This window comes from Thalassophryne amazonica, chromosome 8 (genome assembly GCF_902500255.1).
Source record: "Thalassophryne amazonica chromosome 8, fThaAma1.1, whole genome shotgun sequence".
Taxonomy (NCBI): domain Eukaryota; kingdom Metazoa; phylum Chordata; class Actinopteri; order Batrachoidiformes; family Batrachoididae; genus Thalassophryne; species Thalassophryne amazonica.
In genome coordinates, this window is record NC_047110.1 from 36,831,593 (window position 1) to 36,846,548 (window position 14,956).

The 14,956-nt window shown below is 40.3% G+C and overlaps 1 protein-coding gene across 1 annotated transcript in view; it reads left to right on the forward strand.

Annotated features, from left to right (window-relative positions):
- Positions 1–14,956, forward strand: part of peak1 (pseudopodium-enriched atypical kinase 1) — a 321,752-nt gene that overhangs the window by 154,595 nt on the left and 152,201 nt on the right. The window contains 1 exon segment of the mRNA XM_034175994.1: positions 2,105–2,194. The gene's annotated coding sequence lies outside the window, so the exon portion shown is untranslated.

The window sequence follows — 14,956 nt, forward strand, 5'->3', positions numbered from 1 at the left end:
TACTGGTAGTAGGTCTTGGCAGAAGTATGCATTCTTTTGTCACTTCTAATTTAATCATTGTTGAAGAAGATACATGCATATACTTTCATTGTATGATTAAGTTTGGACTTTGTCCAGATCAAATTGCATTCTGGTTACAAAAATAGCTCATTACACTTGGAAGATAAAATGCTCAGTGTGCTTCACAATTCTAACTCTGAAGAACGAGCCTGCATGCAGTTGACAAGTTACTAACCCTGCCAGATTGCTTGAAACAAACATTCTTCAAAAAATGTGTAACTGGGTCAGGTTGCGCCGATTAGGGAAAAATATGTTTTGTTGAATTTGCCAGCAGTAGCATTCCTAATTGAAGCTGTCTTCCTTCCACGGGGCACAATTCCCCAATCTCCGACCCTACCTACCCACCACCATCCCCAACCTGGCCTGAGCAATTTTTATAAGTATGCTTCCATTTCAGTCTACAGTTTGCTTCTTTTTGAATGATGTGGCTAAGAGGGTTTTGTACCTGGATATAGTAAGTGCTTTACTGGCTGTTTTGCTTGTGACAATGCAAAATTGCAGGAAATAAATGTAATTTAATAAAAGTGTTAATGGACTTCGAATTTAGCCTGGAACACTGCAGAGTGCTTTTTACTTCTCCAGCAGTGATTACAGTTCTCATGAAATGCTCTGTTGCTGCATAAGGCAGAGACAAACAGTTTAGCGCATTGCTGTTATCACTTTTGGTCACCCACTCCCCCAGGCTCAGTCTCACTGAAGCACAATCCCTTTCATAGGCTTTGATCCTGTTAATAATGATGTGCTGTGACACTGAGGAGGGAAGATTGGAAGCGCATGAGAATGCTTGGCACTGATAGTGGCGTGGAGAGGCATAGGGAGATATTTGGAATAGTTGTTGGTGTAGGAGTTTCAGTTCTCAGTGTTGTTTCTTCTGGACATTTCCACTGATTAAGAATGAGCACTGAATGAACTTGGTGCTTCAGCTGACACTGTGATGACCCAAAGGCAAACAAACAGTCCACTCTGGCACAAACAAATGAATTTTTAAACAAGTTTCAAAAATGATGCCGCTATTTGGGTTAGAATCCATCAAATGCAGAGTTTTGACACCCAGTGGTCTATTTTTTATTTTTTTTGTTGTTGTTTGTTTGGGGGGGGGGGGGGGGCTGGAGTAGATACTCAGTTGGGCCTGAAATCCAGTGTAATCTTTTACCATTGTAGAATATTATGAGCAACTGGTAAAGTTTTAAACACATTTATTAAATTTGTGACCAACATAAATTATGATCCACAATATGTGAATAATTGTTTTTCACTGGTGAAGTTTGCAGGAATAAACTTGTGTAATAGTCTGTGAAAGTTGACAATCAGGTACAATACGCATAAGCCTTCTTCTGATCATCTTCTGCAACAGGAAACCCATGAGAAGCATGCCACACTGTTCAACAGAAGATAATTTTGAGATATTAACAGACTTTGGAAAATGTGAGAAAATGTAGAAGTATTGCATGTGCACAAAAATAACTGTATAATTGAATTGGAAAGTGTGTTCAAACATTTTACTGTTAGGGTAAATTGCTAGAAAATACTAGGTGATACATGAATTTTGCATATTAAAATGAAAAAAAAAAAAATTAAAAATGAGTGTTTTCTCAGTTTTGAAATTTTGATGGGAAATGGGGCAAAAATCGGCAATGGGAGACTACCCCTCTGTCATTCTGTGGAGAATATGCTTTTCTTCTGAAAGTAATGTAAATCATGTCTACTTCATTTGCATTAAAAAAATCATTTTTATCCAATAGTTAGATAGAATTATTAGAACTTTTACTCTGACGGATTTTCAGTGGTTCATAGACCACGATGGCTGCCTCTTAAAATAGCATGGAAGGTTCCAGAAGGTCCACCAAATGAATGAAATCACTTTTAAAATCTTAAATGGGATACCTGTGGCTATATTTAAGGACCCACCTGTATAACCAGTGCCATCCACTGCACTACGGACCTGTTTTGGGTCCTGGATGAAGGCGGCCAGCCCATCCTCACCTCGTGAAAGTCGCCATTTCTCTGCTGCAGCTAGATGAAATGTGTGCTTTTTCTTTTTCAGTTGCTGCAGTCCTCAACACTGCTTCCTGAGATATCCGGAACCTTTGCAGGATCCTCAAGTTGCTGGACATCATAGCTGGACATCACACAGGTACCATAAGTAAGCTTTGGTCAGAGTCTCTTGATGTCTTCCCAGTGAATTGTGGGTTTTTCTGAAGATATGTTCTGGCTGATATTCTCTTCAGTGTTTACTACATGCAACAATTGGGTAGTGAATAGAGTTGTGGAGACCACTGGCTTAGGTGTCTGTCAGTGACAAAAGATTTACCTTGGGGGGGGGGTCAATCAATTAAAGTTTACCGAGCACAATTTTGGTTCCCCTCAGGCAGATTCTTGTAAAGATTCCTGGTATGAAGGGTAACCTTACAATCTATTATCCAAAAAATATAATGTTCTTGGGACCATACAAACTTTATATTATTGAGAGGAAGGAGACTCAAATTAAGAGCCATGAATTAATAAAAGCGCCCACAGGACTTGAAGATTATAACTAACGAACTGATGGAATTTGAGGCATGATATAGAAATGTGACATCCTCCACCTTTCAGACGCCCTCCATCACCATGACCTTAAAGGCAGCTGACCAAGAAGGAACCAATTCATCCATAATTGTCATGAAAAAAAAAAAATTTTGTTTAACTAAACTTTTTAAAGTAGATTTTACAGTAATTCCTTCATATGGACACAATAGAGCTAGGGTGGTCCTTATTTTGCAAAGTTTAGAAATGTAATACTCTGACTCCCTGAATAGGTCCCAATTGATGAGAAAGCATTCTGTGGAATATTGTGTTTGTTTGAATACATTTTTAGAGGTAGTTCAAAAGCATTGCAAATTTTGCTATTTTCATGCTCTATATCCTGCGATAGACTGGCCAATGTGTACCCTGCCTTTTACCCATTGACAACTGAGGTAGGCTCCAGCCCCCTGTGACCTTTTCATGTACAGGGCTGTGAAAACTCCGCGGATCTGCTGGATTCCACGGATTTCATAATTGGGGGTGGGGGTGGGGGGTGGGGGGGAGTGTTAGTGACGTACTCTTTAATCCTGAACATCACTGAGTTTTTAAAACGCTTATCGCAAAGCGTTCACTTTTGTTACGTCATGTAAGTTTTATATGTCCGCGGACACTGATCTGTGTGTTACAGATCAGTTTCCTCGGATCCGCTGAGTTTCGCAGAGCAAAAATGCTACTTAAAGTGTAGCTGTTACGACAGTTGTCGTAAAGCAGGACTGATTGGTTGCTGCAGTATATAAAATGTACTGCATCCCTGGGATGCCACATCCCTGGTACGTGCATTCAAGAATGCACAGGCTTTCCATGCATTTAAAACATAAATTAATAAATGATTTTTAAAATAACACCTCCACTTTGTTTGGTTCTCCTTGTTGCCATCAGCGAGTAGTTGTGTCTGTTCCTTTGATTCCAGCTGTCTGCAGGAGGAGTTGGGGTCAACCTGGTGTGCTCTTGAACATAGATTGTAACAGTCACCTACAGTGGACACCATATAACAGCAAACCAGTCTGCAACTCTCTATCCAGACAGTTTGGAACAATAAATGGACGTGGTTATCTTACTTTTTACTTCTAAAATAGGAACCTAAAAGCCAACGCGTACCAAACCACATTTGTGTTTAATCATTACACCACTTATTACATTACATTGAATTACCTATGATTAATTTAACATTTTATATGAATTAACAAGCTTTCGTGGAGGCAATGATGCTGAATAGCGACGTTGACTATGATGACTTTTAATCTGTAAATTCTTTATGACATGCTGTAGTCTGCACAAACATCAAATTTAAAATTGACAAAATATTGTAGGTGGTCTGGAGCGAATAGTCACGCGTCTAGTCAAAAAATAAATCATAAACGTGCTGCAGAGTAAATTCATGCAACGTGAATAGCAACTGTAACCATTTAAAAAACATTTAGTGAAAAAAGTTTACATTTCCTGTCTGTTTCACTGTGTTTGACAGACACTTTGCTCTGAGCTGCTCACAAATTAAAGATACTGTGTGTAAATTTTTTAACACAGCAACAAACACAATATCCATCCAATATCAATGTGATTTTAACAGTTTAAAAATTATTTATGACTAATACTATACTGCAACAAATGACATGAAATCCAATAAGATAATGAAATATGAAGTGTGGGTCATATTTAATTTAAATTGGCTCAAGTTGTGGCTCTTATAATAGATTTTTAAAAAACATTACAAATGTTGAATTATTTATTTTATTCTGCTTCACTTTAAGAAATTTCCAATTCTGAAAATGCAAAAACAATAACTAGATCCAAGTCCTGTTTTGTTTCAAAACACCTGCACCCCTAGAGTGTCATGGATTTACTTTAGTTTATGTTGCCTTTTTCAAATATAAAACTACATACCTTTAGACACACTTTGCTTTCATGGCATGATTTGCCATGCCACCTTCTTAGCACTCTGCAGCACACTTGGGTAGCTTCTGATGGCTTTGCTGCCTTGATGTGCTTTGACTCAGCGCTGGGCCTTGGGACTCGCATTTCATTCCCTCGTGTGTTCCAGTGGCCAGCGGTTCTAATGCAAACCCTAATGCGTAAGATAAATACATAATCAAGATGCAAAATATATAAATCAGGGGTTTTCAAAGTGTGGGAGAGTAGCTCCCCTCAGAGAACAAATGAATATCTGCCCCCCCCTCCCCCCCGCATTGACACATACACACAATTTCAATATCTTTGTGTGTTTCTTTTTATTCTTTTACACATCTTAAACACGTTTTAAAAGTATTTGTGTGTTTTTAATGAACTTTCTATGCATTTACACATTTGACAGCCTTTGTAAACATTTTACACATGTTTTTAAAGAACTTTCTATTCTTTCACACATTTTACACCCTTTTCAAACATTTTAAACATGTTTTTAAAGAACCTTCAATTTTTATCTTTTGTCATATTTTAAACATTGTTTTTTAAAAACATTTAAACATCTCGGTGTGTTTTTAAACGCCTTTGGCATAACTAATACATTTTAACATGAATAATAAGGAATGCGTATTTTTAAGATTTTACGATATCAATACCTTTACCGATTCCGCTTATCGATCCGATTTGTTATCAATTCCCTTATCAATACCTTCTGTGAATTTTCTGTGTACTGAAAGTAGGCTTTACAGGTTTTCTATGTTAATAACATTTTATTGAGTCTTAAAGTAAATAAATATGAAATTGGTCACTGGATCCTTGATCTCAGGACTTAAATAAAAATAAACCACATCTGTAGTTTTTCTCAAAAGCATTTACTTTCAGATGGCTGTGCTGCAAGTCAACATCAATGTAATTCATAAAGAAAGCAGGATGTCTCATTTTGGGAGGAAAAAAATGTTTTAGTCTGTTGTCTGTATTACAACGTTTGGAAAGAGGTGTCATTTGAGTTAAACAGTGATTCACTTTGAAGTTATTAATTCCGACCGGACACTGTCTCGGCAGAGAGCGGCGCAGCGTTTGGAGCTGTGTGAACAGAACGGAGGACAATTCTTGTTTCTTTCCTGCAACAAGACAAGAGTCCCAGTTAGTGACTTTAATCAGCACAAAAGTGACTCACAATTGACATTTTTAAATGGCTTTGAGAGGGGTTATGAAGCGGACTTGCCGCTTCTGAAAAGCAGCGAAGCAATGAACCAACAAAGCAGCAGATCGGAGCACTGCTGCGTTGTTTCAAGCTTCAAAGCGGAGCCGTTACAGAAGCAGTTGATTACAGAACCGCTGCAGGGTCTGTAATCAACATAATGAAATGATCATTTTCCTGATGAAACACCCTCAAAAGCAACGGCCGCTCTGAAGGGCCGATAAAGGAATCATTAAGCAAAAAGGGTATTGATGTCGGATTATTTCTTAATGATTATCGAAAAGAACCGGTTCATGATACCCATCCCTCATTGCGCCCCGAAGAACTCTGGCATGGGGGTTGGGGGGGTTGTCACAGTTTGAAAATCACTGATATAAATGAATGAATATATAAAAATGTACCTAAATTGAGTCTGTTGTAATGACCATGTTCCACCTGGCTGCAGCAGGTCGATGGTGACTTTCTAGAAGTAGGTTAAAGCAGTTGTCAGCATTGGGTGGTTGCTATTCAGGACCAAAGGAGGTTCTGTACTGTGGTAGTTGTGGCCACATGCAACACGAGTGCATGCTTCCAGACTTTTTGGCAAACAAGATCACTTTTTGTGGAACTTCCTTCTTTTGACTGTTTACAGAAACCGACAAGCACCAGAAGTTTGCAACAGCTTCCGGTTTGTTTGACCTGCAAAAGCCTGCGTGTCACTCAGTCGTAACAAGTCTCTGTGTGCCAGAGTAGATTATGTCATATCAGACAGACGTCTGTTGTCGATGAATCATAACAGATGTGAAGCGTGTGATGAGGTTATTGGTCGATGTGTTTGATTTAATTTTAATATACTTGACCACACACATCCTGTGGTGTGACTATCACGCATGCACACATTTGTTTCAGAATTTTTAATGACCATTTTGGGAGTACTTTCTGGTTTTCAAAATTCACTTAACTGTGACTGTGGTGTAGAATTTTGTCAATCTCAGAAAGTATTTGAGCAATCTTCTTGCTTTCAATGCTTCTATACTCTGGCTGGCGACACATTTTTATTGCGACTGCGCTTTACTCAAAATGCTCTCTGTCTGTCTGTTATCTGTTTAGCTGTCACTTAGTCTGTCCACCTAATGCCTTGTTCTCCCCTCACATCGTACTCTGACGTGTTCTGTCTTCCTCTCTTTCTTTCATTCACTATCTTAATCCTGACTATGTTTGTCATGTGTCTTACTCCCTGTGCTTTTGCCTGGGCACTGATCACATATGGGGCTGCTTTTTAAGAGATTTGTTGTTTTTCATTCTATTAAGTTTTTAAACCCTTCTCCTCCACTTTAAGACTCCATCCTTATGGTTCTTATCGTTATTTCTTCTCCTTATGGCGTTTTAGGACACTAACAGTCTTATAGACACAGATGGACAAATGATCACACAGGAGTCACAAGGTAGTTTATGCATCATCGGCTGCTTCTGTTCCAGGTTTCAACACTAATTGAATGCATTTTTGTTCTGGAGAAGCTGCAACATTCTTGGTTCCACTTTTGTGTCTCTCCCATTAAAGTGCGTCATTGCTAAAAAGAGCCCCCCCCCCATCATCATGCACAAACTAATTTTTCCTTGTTGATGCTCTGAAACCTGTGCCTCTGATTTTCTTTCTCATGACCATTTAAATCCTGAAGTTGCTTGAAAACATCTTAAAAAGACAGGGATTATCTGCTTGCAGGGAGTGTTGTTTGCTTTCTCACTCTGCTCTCTGCATTTTCCAAACAGTCATTTCAAGCACAATCAAAGGTTTTTTTTTTAATAGTTTTTACCCGATGGCCATATTTGTCCGTCCGTCCATTTGTGTGTGCTCAACATAAGTCCGGTCTTGTTACTGCCAGAGACTTCAAATTCACAGGGAACATTCTTAGGACACAGACCATGGACAAGTTCAGAGATGGCTAACATTGACCTATTTTAAGAAGTATTTTAAGAGGTTAAAATGTCACATCCTGTTTCATTCCATTTCGTTTTCATTGTGTTCCTGCTCAGTGTTTGGTTCGCTCATATGAGTTGTTCCGTTGTGAGTCGCCCAGATTTGTACTTAATCGTACTATGTGTGAAGGGGTTCTAACTTCTGTGAACTCAAAGCTAACTTCCACTCTTGTCAAATATGTGTAAATAGAACATGTTTCTCATATATTTTGTAAAAGCTAGTAAACACTTCTAAAACTGAAAACGATGTTTTTGGAACCTCATAACACCTCTGGAGTGATTTACAAGAGATTTCGCAGACGTTAGCATGCAGGCTAACGTCCGCTAACTCAAAGCTAACTTCCGCTCTTGTCAAAAGCTCATATATGCGCACACAGACACCGATAAAAAATAAATAAAATGTTGTTTATGATTGATTGATTGATTGATTGAGTTTATTCTGCAACATAATCAATATTAAACTTACAGAGGTGAGTGTATCAATGATACTCAGATAACATGTTCCATCATGTTCCTTATGAGATTGTCACATGACAAAATGGATTGATTGAACATGTACAAATTGTACATAAGACAATAGTATCTGAACAATTAATTTAAGTAACATTGTGTGTGTATGTATGTGTGTGTGTGTGTACGAGGTCTGTTAGAAAACTATCCGACCTTTTTATTTTTTGCAAAAACTATATGGATTTGAATCACGTGTGATTGCATCAGCCAAGCTTGAACCTTCATGCACATGCGTGAGTTTTTTCACGCCTGTCGGTTGCGTCAGTCGCCTGTGAGCAGGCTTTGTGTGAGCAGTGGTCCACCCCTCTCGTCGGATTTTTATTGCGAATAAAATGTCTGAACGATTTGGAGCTTTGCTGTATCAAATTTTTCCAGAAACTGTGAGTGACCTCCAGGTGGACACCATTCGGATAATTCAGATGGCTTTCAGGGATGATTTTATGGGGATTACACAGATTAAGGAGTGCTCCAGCCGGTTTAAAGACCGCCCACAGCGGCTGAGAGCGCGGCGCACTCCGAGTGCCGATCGACAGGGTGACACCCCGCTGAAACAACCAGATCATTTGCAACATGAAGGCTTTGTTGATCCGGGACGTCATCTGACTTCCACAAAAATGGCAGAAGACGTGGACATCAGCACTTTTTCGGCACATTCCACTGTTACAGGAGTTTTTGTCATGGAAAGAGAAGTGGAGGGATGCGCCACGGAGCCGCTCATGGTGCGGGACAAAAGCACCTCCATGTTGGTCTCACAGGACAGCTTTCAGATGGCTTTCAGATGGCTTTCGGTGGCTTTTCAGTCGTGTGACTATCCAAGAAATTGTGGATGAGCTGGACATGCCAGAACATGTCCTGTGAGGCTCCATCACGGCGTTGCTTTGCACCATGCGGCTCCGTCCCGATGCGCGAATTTCTCCGCACGTCTGTCTCATTGTGCCGAAAAAGTGCTGATGTCCACGTCTTCTGCAATTTCTGTGGAAGTCAGACGACGTCCCAGATCAACAAAGCCTTCACTTTGGAAATGATCTGGTTGTTTCAGAGGGGTTTCAGCCTGTCGATCGGCGCTCGGAGTGCACCGCGCTCTCAGCCGCTGTGGGCGGTCTTTAAACCGGCTGGAGCACTCCTTAATCTGTGTAATCCCCATAAAATCATCCCTGAAAGCCATCTGAATTTTCCGAATGGTGTCCACCTGGAGGTCTCTCACAGTTTCTGGAAAAATTTGATGCAGCCATGCTCCAAATTGTTCAGACATTTTATTCGCAATAAAAATCCGACAAGAGGGGTGGACCACTGCTCACACAAAGCCTGCTCACAGGCGAATGACGCAACCGACAGGCGTGAAAAAACTCGCACGAAGGTTCAAGCTTGGCTGATGCAATCACACGTGATTCAAATCCATATGGTTTTTGCAAAAAATAAAAAGGTCGGATACTTTTCTAACAGACCTCATATATTTATATATATATATATATATATATGTATATATATATATATATATATTAAACACAATTATCCTGGCTGAGCGTGTTTTAGCTTTGCGTTATACTTTAAATGTCTTTCATATAATGGCTGAGTGGATCCTTGTCATTTGATTGGTGCTTTGTATGTCACATGACATAGATTAATTCGTCCAATTTTTGTATTGCATTGCATTTAGAGTGCAGTTTGATTCCATTTAGAGTGCAAATTTGGTACCATTACACTCTGCACACATGCACACACAAACACGCGCGCACACACACACACACACACACACACACACAAAACACGCTCTTGCATGCACAAACAAACACAAACGCACACACACACACACAAAACACGCTCTTGCATGCACACACAAAACAAATCCACTGCGCTGTCTGGAGGCAGTTAGTTAGCAGGAAGAAAGAATCAAAAGCTGGACTAATTTCTGACGTGATTTTTTTTTTCACTGCACTGAGGATGTACACAGTCTTTTTTGGTCGTACACATGTGCACAAGCACTGACCCGGTTGTGTGTGTGTGTGTGTTCGCCTGCACGCGGGGGATAATGACTACCGAGACGATGATTTGATTGAGCTAACTGACGTTGCTAATTCTTGTAACACACACACACACACACACAAAATCCACTCCGCTGTAAGCCATCTGGATGCATGAAGAGCTGTTCAGATGAAAAGCTGATGTGATTTTTGGCTGGACTAAGGAACTACACAAAGTCTTTTTTTTTTCTTTTTTTATGGAAGTCCGAAGTCAGTGCACAGCATCACAGGACTACACGTCACAATTTGGACTTTAGCAGCAGTGGAACACCAAAATGTAAGGGTCTTTTCTGTTGTTTATAAATTAATAAAATATCAAATGACAATGATTTAGCCGTTATTTAAAACAAATAATGAATGTTTTTACATTCTTTCAATGGAATGAATATTTAATTCGGTGAAAGCTGGAACATACCATTCAACCCGGCTTCGCCTCATTGAATATTATGTTCCAGCTTTCACCTCATGAAATATTTGTACCATTGAACTCATAAACATTCATTATTTGTATAATAATAGACCTACAGAGTACAAGGTGAAAATATATGTATGTGAAGAAACATGAAGTACACATACTGCAGTGTTTGGCCTACAGTCAACTCGATACATCTTGATAAATACGAGGTCTGTGAGAAAAGTATCGGACCTTTTTATTTTTTTCAAAAACCATATGGATTTGAATCACGTGTGATTGCATCAGCCAAGCTTGAACCTTCGTGCACATGCACGAGTTTTTTCACGCCTGTCTGTTGCGTCATTCGCCTGTGAGCAGGCTTTGTGTGAGCAGTGGTCCACCCCTCTCGTCGGATTTTTATTGCGAATAAATGTCTGAATGATTTGGAACTTTGCTGCATCAATTTTTTTCCAGAAACTGTGAGAGACCTCCAGGTGGACACCGTTCGGAAAATTAATATGGCTTTCAGGGACGATTTCATGGGGATTATACAGATTAAGGAGTGTTACTGCCGCTTTAAGGACGGCCCACAACTGCTGAGAGCGCGTGCACCTTGTTACCTAATCAGTCTGCACATGCACCTCGTTTACACCACCTGTTATTTAAATCCTCACAGTCTCACAGCTCACTGCCAGATTGTTGTCTTTGTGCACTTTCCAGCCTTTGTTCACAGCCCTGTTTTTGTCTAGCAGTGTACCGTATTTTTGCTCTGTGTTTTTGGCTGCACCTTTTGCCTTATCCTTGATGTCTGTGCTTGCTTGTGCCACTGGACCCCGCTCATCAATAACTGCCTTTTTGCCTGATCCTGATTGTACATCTGCTCCTCTGACTAACCACATGTGTACCGTACCCATGCCTGAAATAAAGGCCCATGTTATCTCTTACACCAAAGGCAAGTCTAGGAGTCTGCATTGCGTGTCCAGCAACTCTGGGTGCCGGGTACCCGCCCAGCCTGACAAACCCGAATCACCAAATACGTGCACATGCATTGTCTCTGCTTCCCTATAAAACAATTGACGTTTTGTGACTTTCATGATAATAACTGGATGATATTCTTCAAAATTTTGCTTGTAAATGTCTTAGTGCTAGTAGGCGTGAAATGTTGCTTACTAGTGACATTAAAGGACACAATGATTTATTTCCTTAAAACTTCAGGATTTCCTCCGCACGTCTGTCTCAGTGTGCCGAAAAAGTGTCGAAAAAGTGCTGATGTCCACGTCTTTTCACAATTCCTGTGCTAGCCAGATGACATCCCGGATAAAACACAGTGTCCAGTTTGGAAATGAACGGCACATTCCACTGTTACAGGAGTTTTTGTCATGGAAAGAGGAGAGGAGGCTTTGCGCCTTGCAGCTTTGCTGCATGGCGCAAAGCAACGCTGTGATGAAGCCTCACAGGACATGTTCTCGCATGTCCAGGCACATCCACAATTTCTCGGATAATCACTCGATGGAAAAACCACCGACAGCTGTCTGAACGCCATCTCAAAGCCATCCTGTGAGACCAAAACGGAGGTGGTTTTGTCTCGCTCCAGGAGCGAATCCATCGTGACGCGCAAAGCCTCCGCTCGGCTTTCCATGACAAAATCCCTTGTTAAAAGTGAAATCTGCTGGAAAATGGTTGATGTCCAGCTCTTGTGATAACCAGAGAAATGTCACACGATGGTCACGGATCCATACAGCCATCCGTTTAGAAATGAAATGGTCGTTCAGCCTGTCGATGGTGGCTTCGGAGCGCGGCGCACAAACAATCGCTCTTGGCCGTCCTTAAAGCGACAGTAACACTCCGTAATCTCTATGAAGACCATAACATTTTTACCAAAAACCATCTGAATTTTTCGAATGGTGTCCACATTGATGTCCCTCACAGTTTATGAAAAAATTTTGATCAAGCAAAGCGGCAGTCTCTGAGCCATTCCTAAACAATGAAAAAAACGACGAGAGGGGTGGACCAGTCCTCACTCAAAGCCTGCTCACAGGCGAATGACGCAACCAACAGGCGTGAAAAAACTCACGCATGCGCATGAAGGTTCAAGCTTGGCTGACGCAATCACATGTGATTCAAATCCATATGGTTTTGAAAAAAATAATAAGGTTGGATACTTTTCTAATAAGCCTCGTATCTCGATGGTGAGTTCACATTGTGATGTCTGTCAGCCATCTGAGAGGGACAGTGGAATCGTCCAACTGTTCAACCTTGCTAGCGACAAGCTTAGAAAAAACAGGTGTGTTGAAACTCAGCACCAGTCTGTGAAAATTGAATCTGAGCATTAATACATTTCACTAAAAAACTGAAACACTGATTAATTCACGTGGATAAAATAATTGATTGAATATGTGGTCTTATTTCCTATAACTTTAACTCAAGCTCTGCTCAAGGAGCTTGAGCAGAGCATAAACCTGTTGTAGTAGTCCCTAAGGTTTTTCCATGATGCCTGTCATACTGTCAGCAAAATCTCATCCATCACTGGCAATGCAGAGAACTTTGGAGACTGTTGTTATGGAGACAAGGACAAGATAGAGCAGTATGACAGGAAACTGATAATGAAATGAAAAACCAAGTCAAACGAGTTTGTTGACAAGCTTAACATGCGTCTTAATGAAACTGCCCATATTGTCAGACATGCAAATTTATCACACATTACATCTAATAGTTTCTGTGTAGTTATATGTCTTCTCTGTCGTTAATCTTAGGGCTTTTGGTGCTGTTTCGTCACTGTTCTGCCACTAAACTCTGATGTCATGCAAAAGATTTTGGCATATCTTTATTCTAAAACTAGAAACCACCCAGGCACAGTGTTGTCTCTTTGAATGCTCACTGTGAATGCAAGGTACTTCAGTGTGCTTTTATTTCAAATTTTGTTTAACCACCTTATTTATTGGTTTATCCTCTTACTGTATTACCATAGCAGTTTTTTCATGACCATCTCACAAGATGTGAGAAGCTGAGTGGTTGTTTTATAGCAGCAGTGATTATCTGCTGTGGCTCACTGATAGAGGTGGGTAACAGCTTATAAGTTGAGAACAATAACCATAAAATAATAATAATAACTTTAAATATAAAATATTTGGAAAGAGTTTTTGGACGACAAATGTGACAACATAAATATTTGACTGAGGATGTTATGTGAAAGATAAAAATCTTATGGCCGAATTAAGTTAACTCCAGACCTATTTGGTATATTTAGACTGACAAAAAAGGCCTTTTATAAGCCCATAATGCAAAATCTTCAGGTAGGCCCTCCACCGGGGTGCTACCTAAGCGGTAGGGTTATACGCGTTTCAGATGAGTATCCGGTATGGATAAAGCATTTTTGACGAGTATGAGCATGATACGAATAAAAATAGTCAATGTCTGTGCTCGTGCTGAAGGAAAATTCTCATTGGCTAACTAACTGTCTTCACGCTCTGTGATTGGCCAGTCACACACAGCGCCCGCCCCTCCCTACACAGACACGTCTCTGCACCCAGACCTAACTCTTGCGCACACACACAGGCAGGATCTCTCTCTCTGTGCTTGGCTTGATTCTACCTCACGTTGCTCTCTTAGTACTCCTTAAGTTTTCTTCAGCTCGCCTTTTTTTTTTCGGTTTGAATGATATTTAAAGTTACTTGGTGAACTTGTTTCGTATCGTACGCTGTGCTTTTGACAAGACAGAACTGAAAATTGCTCATGTTGCATCGGTCACTGCCTCCACTCCGGTCGTTTTTTTTTTTACTTATTTATTTATTACCGTTTGCTTGCTCTTAGTTTAGTTGGTGATATAAAGTAATTTGGAAAACTTTGCTCCTACTGAACGTGGTGTTTTTGAGAAGAATACAGTGAACTGAAGGCTGGCATATTATTCCCCTGTTTGCCATCACTGGATGTTTGCATGAATCACCAAGTTCACACAGATCATAAAAAAATAAACAGTCTTACAGACCACCTACACACATACACACATTTAGCTGAACACACAAAGTAGCCTGTATTAATACGAGGTCTGTTAGAAAAGAAACCGACCTTTTTATTTTTTTCAAAAACTATATGGATTTGAATCACGTGCGATTACATCAGACAAGCTTGAACCCTCGTGCGCATGCGTGAGTTTTTTCACACCTGTCGGTTGCATCATTTGCCTGTGGGCAGGCTTTGAGTGAGCACTGGTCCACCCCTCCCGTCGGAATTCCTTTGTCTGAGAACTTCCTGAGAGACTGGCGCTTTGCTTGATCAAAATTTTTTCAGAAACTGTAAGGCACATCCAAGTGGACACCATTCGAGAAATTCAGACGGTTTTCGGTGAAAATTTTA